Consider the following 18,939-nt stretch of genomic DNA (forward strand, 5'->3'; position numbering starts at 1 on the left):
AACCGCCGCCACCGCCTCCCGTAACCGCCGCCGCGCACGTCCATCCGCCCGGAGCCCGCGGAGCCGTAGCGGGGCCCGACAGGCGCAGGCAGAGTGCGTGCCAGCGCGCCGCCAGGGGAGGAAGGACCCCGCCCCTCCCGCCGGAGCGGCCCCAATGCTGCCTGATGGACTGAGGGACACATGGGGCTCGCTGAAGTGCAACCTGCCTATGCTGATACTGCCGCTGGCTCTAGAACCCTTCCCGTGGGCATTTACACTAAGCGTCCAGCGGGTCCATTGCTACTGTCTCCTCAAACATGCATTTTTAGAAACAGGCGCATTTTGGACAGCCCCACCAGAGTCCTGAGAGAGGACCGGGTTGCGGATAGGGGCGGAGACTGCATCCCAGCCACTGCGGGGAGGGGGCGGGGCTACTGTTCCCGCCTCGCACGTGGCAAGGGGTTGGGCTGAGCCGCCGAGACTACAGCTCCCGGCATGCAGCGCGGCGCCTGATGCCCGCTGGGAGCTGTAGTTTCTACAGGCAGGGGCACTCCCACAGTACCCCTGCAAGCGCCTGTAGGGGTTGCGCTGTCTCCTGCCACTGACTCTGGCCCCTGCTCCCAGGACCATGCCTGCCCACGGGATGTTCTCTGTGGTGGCAGATGACAGAACAAGGCGCTATGGTCTCAAGTTGCAGCAAGGGAAGTTTAGGTTGGATATTAGGAAAAAAAGTTCTCACTAGGAGGGTGGTGAAGCACTGGAACCGGTTACCCAGAGAAGCTGTGGGTCTCCATCCTTGGAGGTACCGGGCTTGACAAAGCCTTGGCTGGGATGGTCTAGTTGGGGATGGCGCTGCATTGAGCAGGGGGTGGAACTAGATGACCTCCTGAGGTCCTTTCTAATCCTAATTTTCTATCATTCACTGTGGCCCACAGACTCACCTCACACCAGTCATCTGGCATGTGGGGCCAGAAAGTTGAGCACTGCTGGTCTAATGGAAAAATGTGTGAACGCATCAGGAACAGGAAGCAGGGACTGGACCCCAGGACTTCCCACCTCCCCAATGAGTGCAATCCTTGCTAGACTGTGCTCTCAGGTTCCCTCAGCCCTGCTCACCTTCTTAGTAGTTGTACTCTTTGTTGCTTTGTGCTCAGCTTCAGCATTATGTCCCACAGTCTGTGGTGAGAGCACTCTCCTGGGAGGCAGATGTAGCTTTGAACGCCCACCCCCCAGCTGAGGAGAGACTTCAACCCTGGTTTTCTGCTTCTTGGATGAGTGGTCTGTCTAACCACTATGTACTCTTATATAAAGAGGACCTGTCTCTTCCTTTTAAAAGAGCCAGTGCCACTCAAATCTGTCAAAAAATACCTGCCAGCATCTACCCTTAGAAGTAGATACCTCTTGGGAATTGGGCTCTAGGTCCCAATGGGCAGAGATGTTCCCCAACAATCCTGACACCAGCAGGACTGCCAACACACCTGCACTTAGGGTTCCTTACAGGCTATCTGCAGGCGGATCCCCACTCAGCAAGTAGGATATTTGGTCATGTTTCTGAAGCAACTAGTTCACCCTCTGCACTGTGTATGGAGTCTAACACTGGGAGCCAGACATCTAAAAGCTGGGTATTGTGGCATAACTAGCTTAGCAGGCCGAGTCCTTTGGATATAGCTTGCAGTTAGCCTTGCTACTTAAGGCCATGTGTTCAGTATATTTTCATTACGGTCTTCCTATTTATTTATTTTTTATTTAGTTACATTTTCCATGTTCCAAGCCAAATTTGCCAAATCAAATTCCAAATCTGTGAGTCAGTTCAGAACCGTAAGTGACCCTACTACTGGCAAACAGCCTCCACCCCCATCTGGGGCTTCAGATGTTTCTAAAACCTTTGGTGAGCATCCTACTTGCAGGCCCAAGCCTGGAGGCTTGGGGTTCGGATGCCCCCGGGTTTTGCTTGCCCTCAGCTGTAAGGCCCCAGGGGCAAGCCAGAGAGCAGTTTCCCATTTCCATAAAGTAGGCTTAAAGCCAAGACATTCCCACATCAGCAGCTAAGTGGGAGGTTTTCTATACATTACCTTGGCAGGTACTATCCCCATGCCAGGAGAGCAGTCTTCCCCAGTGTGGCTAGGAAGACTACCCCCATGGTCATGGTGTTTCCCTTCCTAGATAAGCATAGTCTATGCTTGATCTGAGCCTTCAAGAAGCCAGCCTTCAAGAGGACTATGCTTGATCTGAGCCCACGAGAATACAATGCTGAAGCTCAGTACTTTCATTCACAATTGCTTGTGGCCTTTTGAAGACTTAAACATCCCTTTTGTGGTGACAAAATGAAGCTCAGTACCCCTGATAACTGTCTGTTTTCCAGTTAGACAATCCTGATCTATCTGCTTGGTTGATTAGTGTAATCCATAAAATTGTACAGTAGTAGAAACATGTAGGGACAGATTCTGTTCCACCTGTTAGGGTACGTATGTTAGCTTAGATGCTTAAGTGCACTTCTCCCTCTCTCTCTTCCCCACTTAATTTCGTGAGGAAGAGTTAATGCAAAAGGTGAGTGGGTCCTTGCTGCCTTTTGTGATTCAATCTTAAGAAGATAGTGTGTTACAAAAGTACATGGATTCATGGATTTTCAGGAACTAGAATAGGGTGGAATAGAATCGCACTTAGATGCCTGTGTGCACGTCTACACAAGATGCTTTACCGCGCAGTAGAGCGAATTACTGCATAGTAAGCATTCACGTGTACACTTGTAAACACTTACTGCACAGTAATTGGCTCTAATCATGAATAAATTTGCTACCTGCAAAGTAGAAAATTTACTCAAGATTACTTCCTCCACAGTAGTACACATGTAGATGCCTGGCAGAGCAAACGTGAGGGATCAGCTGCCAGCACTGGCCCAGCAATCCCTGGACTTGGGCTGGGAAATAAGGATCTCCCAGTGCCGGCCTCATGACCGTAGGGCTGGCACTGGGAGATAAGGCTTTCCAAGCCTGGGGCCTGCAATTACAGAGTGGGGGCTGGGAGCTCCCTGCTGCTGGGGCAGGGGGACATTGTCCCTGCCTGGCTGTGGTGGCAGAACCCACTGCAGCAGCAGGCAGCCCCCAGGGGCCCGGAGCAATGTCCCAGCCCCTGCCAGGAGACAGCTGTCCCCTGGGCTAGCACCCAGAGCTCCCCCTGGCTATTGCAAGGGCCAATTGCAGGGCTTCAGGGAGCAGAAGCAAACTGCAGCTAGGAGCAGCAAATCTGCTTCTGCATTGCTGCATGTGTAGACACATGCCTGGAAGAGTTCATTCTCAAGTAGTTTACTGAAGAGTAAACTGCTGTCAGATTATTTGCACATGTTGATGTGCCCTGTGTCCTGTTAGAAGCCCAATAGGTGGAAGAGAATCTGAATCATAATGTCTCACCACTGTCTTCAAAATAATGGAGCCACTAAAAAATCATTTAACCAGGATGAGCAGAAAGACGAGGCTCATTTTCCAAAGCACTGCACAATACAGTAATAGCTGGTGATGTGTTTCAGAAGGGCCAACCCATATAATTTGACTCCCATTTAAAAAGAAAATGGGAGATAGTGCCACCTACCCTGGGCTCCTTTGAGGCCTCCACCCAGATGGAGCCCATGGTGGGGTCGGCGGCCCCCTGCCCTCTGTTGGTGGGGGCTGCCTGGTGGGGACCCGGAGGCTGCAGATGGGTCTGGAGGCTCCTTTGTCTGTCCCTCTTGTGCCTGACTTTGGGCCCTGGAGGAGCAGGTGAGGGAACTCCAGGCTGAGGTGAGCAGGCTACAGGGGATCAGGGCTGTGGAGGATGAAATTGATGCAAAATTCCATTCCCTGCAGGATCAGTTTTACAGCAGACAGACCTTCCTGGAGAGATGTACAGCAGAGAAATGGCAGAAGGTGACCACCAGAACCAAGGCTGCTCAGGCTAGTGTGGTGGTGGCTCCCCAGGTATAACCGGGGAACAGATTCAAGGCCTTAGCAGCCCTATAGGAGAAGGTCAAAGTGGATGCCTCCAGGGGGGAAGGTGCCACTCTATGCACGGCATGGTCTGAGCAAAGACGGAACACTATGAGGAAGAAACACTGAGTCCTCATCATTGGAGACTCCATCCTCAGGGGAATGGAGGGTCCCATCTGCCAGCCTGACCCCATGGCACGTGAGGTCTGCTGTCTGCCCGGGGCTCGGATTCAGGATGTTACAGACATGATCCCGGACCTCATTTGACCCTCAAACCAGTGCCCCACGGTCCTAATCCACGTGGGAGCAACTGATGCGGCTGGGAGCAGTCCAGAACGCATCATGAAGGACTACAAGGCCCTAGGGGCCAAGCTCAAGGAGACAGGGGCGCAGGTGGTATTTTCCTCAATTCTTGCGGTAAGTAGACATGGACAGTGCCATGAGGCCTGCATCGTAGTGGTCAACCGGGGGCTTCGGAGTTGGTGCTGCCAGGCAGGCGTCAGATTCCTTGACAATGACCTGCATTTTTGCACAGGGGGCATGGTCGGGTGGCATGGGCTTCACCTCTCCCCTAAAGGCAAGCATGTCTTCTCTTCCAGGTTGGCTGATCTCATATGGAGTGCTTTAAACTAGCTTCACTGGGGGATGGGGCCACAGGGGGACACGAGGACACTTCCTAACCAAGACAGGTGATGAGCACAAGAAGTACCCAGGTAAGTGACAGGTGTTTGGATAGTCCTGAGATCAAGGGGGTGGTGCATGCACCCATAGGAGGCCTTAAATGCCTCTACACTAATGTTCATAATATGGGGAACAAGCAGGAGGAACTTGTCCTCCTGCTAACTAACACAAACCTGGACATAGTGGGGCTCACTGAAACCTGATGGGATTCAACCCATGATTGGGCGGTAAACATCAAGGGCTACCGACTATACACGCAGGGTAGAATAGGGAGGAAAGGTGGGGGTGTGGTGATCTACATCAGAGTGATATTTGTCCTCAACAAACAGCACTGGGTCAACAAACAGAGGAGGGGCACACTGAAGTGCTCTGGGTTAGAATACAAGGAGGCCGGGGGGGGAAAGGGACTTAATGGTCTACTACTGACCACCCAACCAGGGAGAAGAACTGGACTGGGAATTCTCAGGTCAACTTGTGGAGGCAGTTAAGTCAAGAGATGTGGTCATCATGGGTGACCTAACCTAAACTACCCAGACATCTGCTGGGAGAAGCAGTCAGCCAGGTCTGACTGCTCACGTAGGTTCCTTGCCGAGATACCGGACCTCCACCTAACTCAGGAGGTGCACAGTCCCACCAGGAGAAATGCCTTGTTGGACATGGACCTGAACCTGGCCACAGGTGTTGACCTGGTGAGTAGACTGTGGGTTCTCGACCACCTGGGCGACATCAATCATCACCATCCAGCACAGGGTGTCAAAGGCCTGCAGCAAGGCAGTAGCCCTGACTTCAGGAGGGCTGATTTCAATGAGTTAAGGAGATTAGTCAGGGAGGCAACTGAGGTCCCAGAAGGGAGGGGAGTTGGGAGTCCAAGACAAGTGGTCGTTCCTTAAGGAAATGTTCTTCCGAGCCCAAAGGGTGACAGTCCCAATGTGAATCAAAAAGGGCAAGAGTGCTCAAAAGCCCCCATGGCTCACCAGAGGCATTCAGGAACATCTGAAAGCTAAAAAGGAGGCATATACCCGGTGGAAGGGAGGGATCATCACCAAGGAGGATTGTACCTCCACTGCTCAAGACTGTAGGGAGGCTGTTAGGAAGGCCAAGGCGAAGATAGAACTAAGACTAGCAACCAGGATCAAAGATAACAAGAAGTCCTTTTTTAAATATATAGGGAGTAAAAAGAAGGCACCGGGTAATGTGGGGCCCCTGCAGGACATGCTTGGCAATCTGGTGCTTCCACCACATGATAAAGCTGACCTCTCTAACAAATTTTTTGCCCCCATTTTTCTGAGCAGGGACCAGGACATCTCCCCCACCAGGATTCCGGATGGACTCAGGAGAGGCACAGCCAGGCCCAGGATCAGCGAGGACCTAGTTAGGGAACTTCTGGTGGGGCTGGATGTGTTTAAATTAGCAGGTCCAGATGATCTCCACCCCAGGGTGCTGAGGGAATTGGCGGGAGCCATTGTGTCTACAAGTACTTGTGGTGCTCTGGCCAGGTGCCAGAGGACTGGAAAAGGGCCAATGTGGATGCCATTTTCAAAAAAGGGAAGGAGGACCCAGGAAACTAAAGGCCAGTCAATCTTATCTCAGTTCTGGGGAAGCTATTTGAAAAAATTATCCAGGAGCACATCTACGAGGGACCAGCAGGGGAGATCATGATTAGGGTTAACCAACATGGGTTCATTAAGGGCAGGTCCTGTCAGACCAACCTGGTGGCCTTCTATGACCAGGTCACAAAATCCTTAGACGCAGATGTCGCGGTGGACGTAGTCTTTCTGGACTTTAGGAAGGCCTTCGACACTGTCTCTGACCCCATTCTCATTAAAAAATTAGGCAACTGTGGCATTGATGTCTACACAGTCAGATGGGTCACAAATTGGCTAGAGGGCCGCACCCAGAGTGGTGGTGGACGGGTCATTTTTGACCTGGAGGGATGTGGGCAGTGGGGTCCCCCAGGGCTTGGTCCTCAGACCCGCACTGTTCAACATCTTCATCAGCAACTTGGACAAAGGGGTGAAAAGCACCTTGTTCAAATTTGCAGATGATACTAAGATGTGGGGAGAGTTGGGCATGCTAGAAGGGTGGGATAGGTTATAACTAGATCTGGACAGGTTACAGGGGTGGGCTGATGAGAATACGATGCACTGACAAGTGCAAGGTACTACATCTAGGGAGGAAGAACCAGCACCATACCTACAGGCTGGGGAACTCCCTTCTCATCAGCACAGGGACAGAAAAGGATCTTGGAGTCACTATTGATTCCAAGATGAACATGGGTTGCCAATGTGGAGATGTGGTCAGTAAGGCTAACTGCACCTTGTCATGAATCCACAGATGCATCTCAAGCAGGTCCAGGGAGGTGATCCTCCCCCTCTGTGCAACATTGATCAGGCCACAGCTGGAGTACTGGATCCAGTTCCAGGCACCGCACTTCAGGAGGGATGTGGCCAGCATTGAGAGGGTCCAAAGGAGGGCCACTCCCATGGTCAGGGGCCAGCAGGACAGGCCCTACGAAGAGAGACTATGAGACCTGAACCTGTTCAGCCTCCACAAGAAAAGGCTGAGAGGGATCTGGTGGCGATCTATAAACTTACCAGGGGGATCTGCAAGGGACAGGAGAGTCCCTGTACCTCCAAGCACTACCAGGAGTAACTAGGAATAACGGCCACAAGTTGATTGACAGTAGGTTCAGGCTAGACATTAGGAGGTGCTGCTTCACTGTCAGGTCGGCTAGGATCTGGAACCAACTTCCAAAGAAAGTGGTGCTGGCTCCTACCCTGGGGGTCTTCAAAAGGAGACTGACCTAGCCAGGGTCATTTGACCCCAGTACTCTTTCCTGCCATGGCAGGGGGTTCAGGTCCCTTCCGACCCTAACAACTATGAAACTATGAAAGCTGTGCCAGGCATGGGCAGATCCAGGATTTTTGTAAAAGGGGTCACAGAAGCAGCAACTGGTACTACATTAGTTTCACCCTGGCTCCCAGCCCCCTCCCCAACCTGGTTCAGGAGCATACTGCAGGAGCAGCAAACAGGGACATTTTAAAAGTTCCTGAACCAAATAAGACTTTCCCCCTTCCTCTCGGCACTTCTCACTTCCCCTCCAGGCTCAGCAGCACATCCCTTCTCCTCCCATTCCCCCCATTTCCCCCTTCCACCCAGCAATGCTGCTGTCCTCAGCTTCCCTGGGGACAGAGGGAGCCCCAGAGCCTTTCCTGTCCTGCTTCAGCTGAGGCTGTGGAGCAGGGCTGCATGGGGATCTGGGCTCATCTGGACACAGCAGCAGCAGTGACCAGGTCTCCATGCCTCCTTCCAGGCTTGGGGGGAACAATGAGGGGTTTTGGGCAGGGAGAGGGAACCTGCCCACTGCTACTCTCTTTGCCTGAGCCTGGCTCCCTGCACAGCCCAGCTGGAGCAGGACAGGAGCAGTACTTTAGCTTATCCTACCCTTGAGGCAGCTGGGAACAACAGCAGCACTAGCAAGTTGTTGGGGGTGGGGAAGGGAAGGGCAGGGGACATGACGCTGAGCATGGAGGAAAAGAGTGGGATTCTTACCTGGTTTGGGAACTTTAAAAAAGTCTCTGGCTGGTGCTCTTGCAGTGCAGTTCAAAAGGGTGCGTGACTGCATCGCTGCACCCACTCTGGATCCATCCAGGTGCTAGGTCTGATCTATAACAAGCAGCAAGTTGATCCACTTGTTGATGGGTGTGTAATTTACTCATGTTTAATCACTCATGTTTTAAGGGCTTTCATTTCAGCTTCATAAAAAATATGCTTTATTTCTGTCTTTCTTTTGGGCACTACTTGGTGACATGGTAAGATGGCATAAGATGACAGGCCTCCCCCAGCCTTTTGTGGAAAAAGCACATGGAGCTCATGAGGAGAAGGAAGAGAAAAGAGAGCAGACGATTGGGAGCGAGTCTCAGAACAGTGGCTGGCCCTACCCCAGGTCTTTCTAGCTCAAGGATCAAAAGCCCCAGAGAGAGAAGGAGGGGTGAGCAGCCTTTGTGAAAAGAAGAAACAGCTAGCTTAGCTGCTGAGAGTGCCAGGGGCATAGCTGGGGCATTGTAAACCATGTAGTTGCAGGAACCAGAACTGACTAGGCACTTCTCCTACATTAGCAGTCCTCAAACTCTTGATTAGAAGGTGTCAGCTTCATGGCCATTCAGGCCTGGTCCTGTCCTTAGGAGGAGGAGCCAGACACTGAACTCTGGAATGGGTCCCCTGAAGGGTAAACACTGCCCTTGACAAGGGTGGAAGAAGCACAGGCAGACAGGCCTCATACAAGGAGACAAAATTCTCCCTCTCGAGAAGAGGCTGCATTTCTGGCCCCTTTCCAAGCTAGGGAAGGAAGGAAAGGATTACAGCCTGCTTCAGGAGAGTCAGTGAGCCCAGCCACAACTACCAGAGCTGATGGGTAGCCTAGGGGAAAAGAGGGATTTGATCTGAACCTCAGACAAAATGAAGCGAGCCTAGGCCTTGTTGCTACACTAGCAAAATCGGCTATAGGTAACAGTTTTCATCCAACACTGGTTTTGAGTTGGTGCTAAGCATGAAAGGCCCCAAAATAAGCTTGCATGAGAATTTTCAGCTTTTAATTAATAAAGGCTTTTTTTTTTGGCAAGAAAAGCTTGAGAATGTGATATGAGAGAACCTTGATCACTCAGAAACCACTTAAATATCCCCACATTTATTTTATTTTTAATCCGTTCTCAATTATATGGCTTTTTTATCCATGATCACTGAACGCTTAGCAATACTAAACCAAGGTTAATTGCAGGGATAGCCAGAGGCAAACCGCATTCAGCAACATTTCAGCAACTGTCTTTGCTGCAGACCTGCCTTTGCTAGTGTAGACCAGGCTCGTTAATTGCACATTGACTTTCTTTGTCAATTAAAGCATCCGTGCTATTGTAGAATTATTTTTTCTGTTTGTTTGAAGATCCAGTGAGCCACCCTTGTAGTTGTCATATAAGCTTTCCCTGCAGACGTAATAGCAAAAATATATTTTTCTAGAATAAACATTTAAAAGCTATGGTGATGTATGGGACCACTAGAAATGTGTCTGTATACCCCACCAGAGGACCAAACCAAACCCTGGATAAGGAAGTGCTTAGTCTTGAATGCAATTAAACTGCCAAACGTCAGCCTTGTTGGTACCCACTGCCTTCCAGCAGCTATGAAACCCATAATGTGACAAAACTAGCTTATGAAAGAGATCACATAGGTGGATGATTACAGTTGGATATAAATGGTTCCAAAGCAATGTCTTGAGAATCCAGAGAAAGAAAAGAAAATCAAACTTAACATTAATGTGATTAAAATGAAAGGAAAATGCTCATGATATCAAAATGGGATAAACAAGAGAAAAGTGGAAAGGCTGGCATGGCCCTAAAATTGAAGACACGGAATAAAGTGTTCTCAGTCACACATTCTTCATAGAGACTGTGTTCAGAAGCCCTTGGTTCCCAAAGCTTCTTCTATTTGGCAGTGCTGAGGGAAACTTTCTGAATGTTGGAACGGGAATTTCACTACATTACCTGATGAAGAATGTCTTGCCTTTGAAAACTTTAACTTTATTCTACACATGCAGTTGGTCCAATAAAAGATATCACCCCGAAAAGCCCTTGTCTCTCATTAAATTACCTCAGCAGTCAATATGTCTACTCTTGTACAATGTGCCCTGGGAGTATTTGCAGCTCACTCTTGCCAGATTCACCGAATAACCTCAATTCCTGTGGGATACTTCATTACCATGCATACATGCACAAGATCTTGCAGGATCAAGTTATTTATAGCCACCAGAGGTCAGGCTCTTTCATCCAAACTTTGTAAGGGACTTTTGATGGGCATAAGTAAACAGGACTGAAGCTTCATGGCACTCAGTCTAACATATTGGCTGTCTCTTTGTGACAGTTCTCATTAAATTCCCTGTATTCCATTAGGCCATGTACAAAGAACCCTCTCACGCTTGTCTCACAAGCTATCAAATGTGGGTGCTTGTTAGGTCACTGCAGATGAAGCTTGTGTGTACATACATGGTTCTATATTTCATTTGTTGACCATAGCATCAGCATGGAAATCAAGTGGCTCCTTCCCTGAGAACACTGCATGCCAGCATATGGGACAGATTAGAGATGGAAAAGATGATCTATTATTGTGTAGACAACAGGCAAGATGCTGGACAGTTTGGATGCCTGAAGCCCAAGACTTGTAGAAAAGGGAAAATAACAACAAAATAATAATAAAAACAAATGGTTCTATGCTGTGTTTCCCTGACTTATGAAATAAGTATCATCTTTATATTGTCAGAAGCGACCCAATGTAAATAACCCATGACATGGCATTTGTATGGAGTGGTTCATATGTGTCCTTTTTCCTTATTCCCTTTATCATTTCAGCTTCTTAACATCATCTGTAGTTTGCTGGCTTCCTTAGAAACCAGTGCCTGTATGTTACTTAGCCTTGCCTGCAGTGAATATTTAATAAAAAGGGTTACCTGTATCCTGCTGCAGCTCTCTGTTGTTGTGTAAAGGCAAAAGGAAAACTTTTTCTCATTCTAAGGTACGAGGTTTAGTTCTTGTCAACCCCAGATAGAATGACACTGACACTGATCATAATGATAATTATTAGACAGAGTCTTTCAGCCCAATCAGTGGGACTTGTGGGTGCTCAGTTACCCTGGAAATCAGACCACTCTCTTTAACAGAGAGGCATAAATGTGACCCAGGGTATATCACTCTGGACATCCAGGTTGGAAATGCTGGCCTCTACAGCATGATCCTGTGGGGTATGTTCCCCCTGCTCAGCACTAGGAGTTCCCACTATCTGCGTGTTTAGCACTCCACATAGTTAGGCACGGATGGCAGGAGAGAGCTTGTTGCAAGCCCCTGATTCAAAGCCTCCTGGCTCTGGTGCTAGTTAGTGATGCACAGGGGCATCCCTAACTTACGCTACTCACATCATCTCCCTCTGGGCACTATTCAGAGTCAGGCTGAGAAAGACAGTCAGCAAAAAGCACTGCAGCCTGAAAAGTGAACATTCAAGTTCTGCTTCCTGCACCAGAAATGGTTTTCACCACAAGAAATGTCAAGCAGCACCAAGAGTGCTGCTGGCACTACATATAGTCTTCCATGCACATGAGTATGTGAGAGGGATGGGGAGGCTGCGAAGTCACATCAGGATGTTACAATAAAGGTTGCTTAGGCATTTTGAGGCAGTCTGTAATGGCGTAATCCCATGCCATTTTCTGCACAGCATCCCTGTCTCATTCACTACATGGAATGGACAGTGACTAATCTTTATTTTGTTTTCTCTTCATCATGTAGTCTGTGTCCTAGGCCATATTAATTGCATTCTATTCAAATACCATATTATTGACCAATGGAGTTCTCTCCTGCTCTGTCTCTGTAGCATCCAGGACCTGCCTCAAGGACTTCCCTCAACCCTTCTTCCCAGAGATGCTACTGAATTGAGGCTACTAAATCTACTGAGCAGACAGCCAGTGTCAAACAATGGTGCTCTACAAACTACACAAAACAAAATTTGGTGGTACTTCCCTCCCTGCCTTGGTATGCTTGAGCTCAAGCATTGAGGTGCTGAGTTACTATTACTCAAAACCTTTCTCTGGCCCAACAATTATTTAGGAGAAGCCTCTATGCAAGAGTCTCCACAGGCCAAGTAGAACAACTTCAACAGCAGGATTTAGAAAGGTCCTCGACTGGGACTGCTTCACCCCCACTCCAAAATGGCCTGTAGCCTGGCAGTTTTATTACCTTGGGAGATGGGTGTTCAGTCTTCTCAGATAAAGGAAGGACATGGACCTGAAGCTCCCAGATCCTAGCTGAATACTGTAACCATTGGGCTATTCTGTTTGTCTTTTGGTTGGGAGGTGGGTGCATATATCGAGGGGAAGGTGGTCAGACATACTCTGAGTATGCTTACTGGAGCATGCCTCATAGGTGAAAAAGGAAAGGAAACATCTATTTTATGAGTCTAAATGGGTCTTAAGTGCTGAGATGCCCAGCACTGCCAGGATGTAGGCAGCTCTGCAAATACCCAGTGGCAGAATCTTAGTTGCCAAGGGAGTTTACACATCCTAAAGCCGGACAAGCGTTTTGCAAAAGCTACTGGTAGGTTAGACTTAGCTACATACAGGACATCTAGGTGTTTAAAATCCCCTTGTAAATGTAATCACATTCTAAACTGCTAGATAGTCTCAGTAGGCTGTCTCTGGGTTTTTTGAACCATGTCATCAGTCCTCTATGCCCAGAGCTATTTCTCTTTTCTTTCCCACTTGTTGATCCAGTTGCAAACTTGCACTTCAGCTAAGTGGTGAGCCCTGGCTTTCTGCTTTCCATATGGAGAGAACCTATGCTGAAAAACTTGATAGAGTAATATTTAAAAACATTGTTGTAATGCCTACTAACATACACAGGGTGGTAGCACGCAACACAGAGAACAGTACGTCCAATTGTTCAGACAGAAACAATGTACACCTTGTCAATGCATCCCACAAACTGAAGTGAAAGCTTAGATCTGCAAGTTTCTTTAGTTGTACTACTATTGTGCTTGGTGACATCTAGGAAACTTCAGCCATATTATCCAGATATTCAAACTGACATGTCCTATTCCACCTCACTTGGTATCACAAATATCAACATAACAGTAGCACAATATGAGTTTTATAATGCATTTATCCTATCACTTTGTTTTATTTATGTCTTTTGATACCACCGTATATGCATATACATGCATTAATGAAAGGGCTGACTGAGAGGAAAGCCCAGCCCAAGGAAATGTATTCTATGACGCCATGGAGAATACTAAGGGGAAAACATTAAAAGGGAAATATTAAAGTTATAGTATAGTCCAAAGCATCTGATTCTCATTGTTTAGACTTAGAACGACCAAGTAAAACCAGAAAAAGAGTTTACAGGGATGGTATCAATTTATTGGAGGGTTGGTCAACAAACTTCAGTGGACACCTTAGTCATTTGTATAAAATCAAAGTAGGAGAGCAAAGGAAGGAAAAATTGGGAAGAGAGGAAGAAAAAGAAATAATTCACCTGAAAAGGGTTTTGAGAAAGGGGAACAAAGCAGTGCAACTGAGGGCTGAGGCAGTGTAACTAAGGGCTGATCCAGGGAACTGTGATTTTTGACTCCACAATAAAAGGTGATCATATTGGGTCCTTATGGCTCAGCTCTGTTTTGTAGTACAAAAGAGACCAAGGCAGAATAGATAAGTCCTAGAATGGAGCGCACATACCATTCAATAATGGTCAATTTCCGATTAGTCAGAGGAAGGTGAAAAAATGCCAAGGTGCATCTATCCAGCTGTGCCTGAAGAAAAAAAAATACATGCTGATCCTTGCAAGCAACTGGCTGAAGGCCTGAGGCACGAGATTTGGTTCCGGTCTTTATAGGACCACTATAGCATATGCAAGTAAGAGCCGCCTTCTTGCTGCTCTAACTTGCTTTGGGGACAAGATCAACTCCACAGCCAGGATTATGGGAAACATAAAGTTGGCATTGAACCTGCTTTGTTCCATCTTCCTAGCTTTGTTGAGCCTAAGGTTTAAGCTATGAGTTTCTATTCTCTCAGGTACTTTAGGCACAGATTTGCTCGTCAAGGCCTTGAGGCTAAATGTTTTCATATCCCCAAAAAGGGGCTTCCTTCATTTCCACTGGGCTGCTAAACAGAAAAAAATCAGTCCTAAGCACATGCAGATGTGTGCACATAATAGGCTGTATTAGCATTTATTACTTTTTGTGTCTCACAAACAGAACTCTTGACTAATAGTGGACACTGTCTAGGAAGCCAGTAAGCATTAAAGAGACACCTTCCAACAATTGAAAACAGTAGTAAGGAACACTTCACATTCTTTTATGCCTGGGCATATTCGATCTTGCTGTGGCAGTCACCATAAAGCAGGGTTCTCACCTTTAAACCAAAAAGCCTCTATGCAACAGGCAGCTTTTGGAATATTCCAAAGGTCAGACTGCATTCAAACTTTGATGAACTGGAAAAATGGCATAAAATTAATTGAATGAAATTAAATAAGGACAACTGCAAAGTCCTGAATGTAGGACAGAACCATCACATGCAAGAATACCAATGGGGAATGACTGGCTAGGCTACAAAACTGCAGAAAAGGACCTGAGGGTTACAGTGGATCCTAAGGTGAACATGAACCAACAATGTGCTCTTGTTGTTAAAAGAAAACCTGTATCACATTTTAAACAGTAAGAACAATTTTCTTCCTTTTCTTTCTTGGAGAAATATCTTGGGATGTGAACTTTATCACCAGCAAAATGTGAGTGATGTGTATATCAATAATGTAGCAATGCTCATGAGTACTACTTTATAAATGAAACAAAAGGAATTTTTCAAGAATCTAGCTGTAGAAAGGGGTTTGTTTCCTGGAAAGGTCAGAGGTCTTTTGAAGGGTCACAGTTGCATTCAAAGTAATAATCACAAACTTGCACCTATGCCTCTTGGCAAAGGCTATTTTGGAAATTATCAAATAATCCATACTATGACTTAAGCCAGAGAAAAAGAAAAAGTATAAAACATTTAAGGCTCTGGTTGCTCCAAGGGCTTTTCGAGGTTTTGAACTGACAGCTGTTTACACCTGATCCAAGACTCATACATTGGAAATCTAACCCAAACACTGACTTTTTTTGTTCCTGTTGCCTTCTGTGGTTACTTAAAATGAGTTAAATTTAGCTACTAAATATATCATTTATAAATCTGTGTAAAATCCTAGAAAAACTTCTTGGTTGAGAGACAGGCTGACTGGACTAGTAAATTGTTTATTAATAAACAGATTTGGATTTAGATTATTGATAGGCAAAGAGTTACCTTAAACGGTGATAATTTCTATGTATTAAGAGAGAAACACGAGATCCCAGATGAGTTTGAGACTCCGCTGTGTTAGGTGCTGCACATGTGCTTGGAGTCCCTAATGCAGAAAGATTACAGACAAAACACTGGAGTGGAAACAAAAAGGCAAGATAAAGTGAGATGACATGTCCAGGACCACATAAGAAATCAGTGGTAGATTCATATATGCTGTTCAAATACTCCAGTTCCTCATCCACACATTCATGGTACTCTGATGCAATATGAATCATTGCATATTAAGTATCATGTGTATGTTGGACATAATATAAGTATAAATTTTGCTCATGGTGACTTTCTTTGGAAAGTTAGTTTTTATGGGAGTAAAATTACATAAATAATCAAAGCAATTGTTTGTATTTTCAGAGCTATTTTCCTAGTTTTACTCTTCTGATATTCTCTCTGTATTAATACGTTCATTTGCTTATTATTTACACAATGCCAATAGTGTACACAGTACTTTACAGACATGGAAATAGCAGAGCGTGGGTTTAAAATGCTTCAGAATCAAAATCTCTTGTGGTTATGAGACAAAACTCCCACTGCAGTGAAAGAGAGTTTTGCCTGAGAAAGAACAACAGCATCTGGCATGTGCATTTTAGCCTAGTCGGTTTTCTTCAGCTTTTCAAAGCAAAGCAGTTATGTTCAATTGACAGATCTGCATGCCCAGTCTGCAAAAGGGAATTGTCTAATGGAAAATGGACAGTTTCTTGGGTTTCAAATATCTAAGGGATTCTTGACTCGAGTGGTATGGTACAGCTTATTTATCACAGCGTTGTAAATGCCAAGTGTTGAGATAAAGATAATATAACCAGTGGGTTATTGGTGTTGAATGAATGCTGGCATTCATGGTAGCTTTAAATTGATATGAATGTCAAAGTTGTTTTTTTTTCTTCTGTTCCTGAAAGCATTAATAACAATGGGCTGAGAATGCTTAATGGTACCTGAATGAGAATCAAATTCACATTCTTTTTGATGCACATATAATTTAGTTTTGGCATGGTGTCTGTTTTTCTTGGGTTTTACATCATCTATGAGGTTGCATGGATACACTATAACAAAACATCATCCATAATCAAGCTAAACTCACAGAAGAAAGTTATGAATGCCAGTTCAGGTTAATCTTTGACATTATGGGGACTGCTTTATGCTAGGAGTGATTAGCTCAACATCTGTGTCAACACTCAGCTGCAGATAGAGATATCATTAATGATTAGTGCTCCTAGTCATAGAGTAGACTCTGCTCCTTTTCCAGTCAATGGAAAACTCCTGGTGATTTCAATGGATCCTTATCAAGTCCCTCATTTCATGGATTAGCATGGGATAACATGCAAACATATACATGCCCAGACGCACACATACACACATGCACATACTGGACCTTTCCTAGGCAGAGTAGAAGCCAGGTCCTTCTCAGGGTTAGGTTCCTTAGTCTCCTATGAAGGATGAAGATTTATGAAGCAATTGAGGGCATATGCAGCTGCACCAAACAGCTGGGCAGCACCAATGAGGTGCTCCAGCTGTTTGCTGCAACTTTTAGTTCAAGGGCCTTCACTTCTCTGTTCATCTGCATGAAACCACTGATGAGCTCCAGCTGAAAGGAGAAGTGATGCTCTTTGAAGCAAAAAGTGCAGCAGACAACCGTTTAATTCATCCTTCATTCAGTAATCCCCTGAGAATTAAGCAAACTGCAACCACCCAAATATGAATGATCAGTCTACCATATTTCTGAAGCTACTGGTTCCGCAGAATTAATGAACAACTAGGTCTAGTGATTATCCCATAAAATCAGTGTTCTGAAGCTTGCTATTTCCTGTCTCATACTTACTATATAACACAGCTTGTTTCTAGCATGTTAAAACCGTTTTATAATCACAGAGCCTCAGGGCAGCACAAATATGGAGAAAATCATTGTAAATATTTGCTTTAATTTAAATTGGTGTCTGCTACATTCACTCCCCCTTTCTATTGATTCATGTGACCATTCAAATAATCAAGTTGCCTGGCATGGTTTAGTCAGGGATGCTCCTGCCTTGATCCTGAGATGACTGCATGAGGTCCTTTCCAGCCTTACTTTCCTTCAATCCAAAGTTGTGCCACAGAAAGTGCATTGTGAAATTGTGAAGACTCTGCTAAGCAGGGATTATTCCCCCCACCCCCCACATGCTGGCTATGGTCCATGCTGTGGGAGGCAACAAAGGCAGACAGGCTTTTTGGAACTAATCAACAGGTAGCTGGTAATGTCCTTCCTTGGAAAAGCTGTTTAAGAAGAGCTGGGAGCTGCTCCACCTGTTGGCAGCTTGCCCTCTCCTCCCTGCTGGCGAGGCAGGTAAGTCAGCAGGGGGTGTGCACAACATGGGGGTTTAGTCAGCCCTAAATTGAAGCAGTGTTTTTTGAAACCCACTGCTTCAATTTAGGGCCCCCATTTTGTCTACACATGCCCTTTGTGATCACGACTCTAATATCTCATGGTTAGAGTACTCAGCCAGGAAGGTGGCTGGGTGGTTTCCAGTCCATGCTCTAATGAATACATGTATATTCACTGGAGGAGGGAGTAGGACCTACTTGTCTACTCCTCAGGAGACTGACCTGACCACTAAATTGTAAAATTCTCTCTCTTCTCTACCTCCCTCCCCTCCGCCCAAAACTCTTTTGATTATCAGTTGAAATTTTTCACCTAGAACCCAATAAAAATCACATCTGACTTACATACAGGCTCACCAACACCTTTAAAGAAGTCATGCAGAGACTTCTTTCCTGGCAGAGTGACAGCAGGCTGTTGGGCTTAGTTTGTGTAAAGGGCTACAATGGGCAGGTGACCCAAACTACTACTACTCTACAGTTCCTATGGATTTCCTGCATCTGCTTGGCTGAAGTGGGAATCAGGCATTAATCCTCCCTCAGTTAGGCTAGGGGCTTAGGGCTATATGAGTGTTGTATCAAGTTGGGTGTTTCAGAGCCCTGAATTTACTTTATGGAGCCAGCCAGTCTCGGTCCCCCAGTGTTGAGACGATCCATGTGACAGGTCATCACTAGAGCCACAAAGCCAGGAAACAGCCTCCTAAGGTGAGCTGACAGGAAACCACAGAGTCCTGTTTAACTTTTGCTGGTGTCTCACTGGAAATTAGTCAAAATCAAGAGTGAAATATTTTGGATTCATCATCAACAACAACAAAAAGACAGAAAATCCCCATACCACCAAGCACTATCTCCTTTCTCACATCCCCCAGAAATTTGAACTTTGAATCCCTAAAACCACAGCTGTTTGGTTCTAGAGCGGTGGTCAGCAACCTTCATAGAATCATAGAAGCCGGGTCGGGAGGGACCTTGTAGATCTTCAAGTCCGACTCCCTGCCTGGGCAGGAGAAAAACTGGTCTCAAATGACTCCAGCCAGGTAGGCATCCAGCCTCCTCTTAAAG

At 46.4% G+C, this 18,939-nt stretch overlaps 1 long non-coding RNA gene across 1 annotated transcript in view; it reads right to left on the reverse strand.

The window, feature by feature from the left end:
• Positions 1-18,939, reverse strand: part of LOC109313173 — a 23,835-nt gene that overhangs the window by 1,491 nt on the left and 3,405 nt on the right. Inside the window, exon 2 of the long non-coding RNA XR_002101979.1 lies at positions 18,146-18,149. This is a non-coding gene — a long non-coding RNA (uncharacterized LOC109313173). The remainder of the gene's footprint in view (positions 1-18,145; positions 18,150-18,939) is intronic.

This window comes from Crocodylus porosus, unplaced genomic scaffold, assembly GCF_001723895.1.
Source record: "Crocodylus porosus isolate Cpor-Errol unplaced genomic scaffold, CroPor_comp1, whole genome shotgun sequence".
NCBI classification, from domain to species: Eukaryota; Metazoa; Chordata; order Crocodylia; family Crocodylidae; genus Crocodylus; species Crocodylus porosus.